Here is a 1,682-nt window from a genome sequence, read left to right as displayed (position 1 = left end):
ATATATCTCAATTCATCTTAAAGGGACTGTAGACTGATATATCTCAATTCATCTTAAAGGGACTGTAGGCTGATATATCTCAATTTATCTTAAAGGGACTGTAGACTGATACAGCTCAATTCATCTTAAAGGGACTGTAGGCTGATACATCTCAAATCATCTTAAAGGGACTGTAGGCTGATATATCTCAATTTATATTAAAAGGACTGTAGGCTGATATATCTCAATTTATATTAAAAGGACTGTAGGCGGATACATCTCAAATCATCTTAAAGGGACTGTAGGCTGATACATCTCAATTCATCTTAAAGAGACTGTAGACTGATATATCTCAATTCATCCTAAAGGGACTGTAGACTGATATATCTCAATTTTTATTAAAGGGACTGTAGCGTAATTTCAAGCATCTAAAGAGTCGCATGGCCTAGTCCTATTCACAAAAATGTTTGATATTTATAAATTCTTTTATAAATCTGAAAATAGAAAGGGTACCGTTGTATATTGAGCATTTAACTTTTTAAAATGATTGCGGGATCTTGTTCAAAACAGGAAGGACTTCAAGGGAGTGTCGATCTAATTCCAACCAAATAACAATTTAAATATTCAATTCACAATAGTACCCTTTAGCCCAATATTGGAAAAATAATGGTCGTCTTGTTTTGTGGTGAAAATATATTTTCTTTATTGCCTCTGCTCAGACATGTCACTCTTTCAGTTGTGGGTCATTTTAAAATATGTTTATATTTAGTTACCTCAATTCATATTTTTATTAAATACCGACCCGCCGTTTAACTCTCCTCCAACAAACCCAATGCATCAAAAAAAAAATATTGGCAAAATTTGTTCCCACCTCTGATTTTAATAAAGTTTAGAAGTGTTAGCTTTCTAGTGTAACCAGTTTTTGAGTTGCTTAATTAAATAAAGGCCTCCAATCCCCTCCAATCGTGATAGGCTTAATATTGTTTACTCCTTTTTGCAAAAGGTTTGAGTTTCCTGCTCTTAAAAGTCTAACAAATTTGGACTTTATCCGCCCCCCCCCCCCTCCACAAGCCCTCCCCAAAAGATCAAAATTCTTAATATTTTTGTGACTATTTTGAAGAATGAGAAAATATTGGGTTCACTGGTTAACTAGGTTAAGCACCGTCTCACAATGTCAAAAAAGGTGACACAGGGTGTCCAAAAATAAAAAGGGCAAAAAGTTAAAAATTTCCTCTTTTTATGTATTGAACTAGATTGTTTTTCTGAAAGTCTGTTTATAACCCCNCCCCTACCGAACACAAGATGCTAGATGCAGGTGTAAAAAATGTTATCTTGGTATTTTTAACAAAATATGAAAAGTTGCAAAAGCAGGTTTCATGTTATATTTTTGTTACATTAATTGTAGATTAAAGAATGATACGGAGAAATATCGAAAAGGTTTTTAACTAAAAACATATAGAATTTTTAAAACTCCCCTCCGGACTCTCTTCTTGATGTAAAACTCGTCCCAATTCTTCCTACAGTGAAATGAACGCCTTCCCCTTCATCTAATACACGTATATACCCCACCTTACGATATGTTATGTTCCTTCTTGATCTATCCCCCCCCCTTCCCTAGATACCATTTCTTGATATATCCCCTCCCCCCTTCCCAAGATTAGAGACCTGAGCTGAAAACTTTTGAATGGTGGATATCGAGATCA

Source organism: Eurytemora carolleeae, unplaced genomic scaffold (genome assembly GCF_000591075.1).
Source record: "Eurytemora carolleeae unplaced genomic scaffold, Eaff_2.0 scaffold640, whole genome shotgun sequence".
Classification (NCBI taxonomy): domain Eukaryota; kingdom Metazoa; phylum Arthropoda; class Copepoda; order Calanoida; family Temoridae; genus Eurytemora; species Eurytemora carolleeae.
This window is presented reverse-complemented; position numbering follows the sequence as displayed.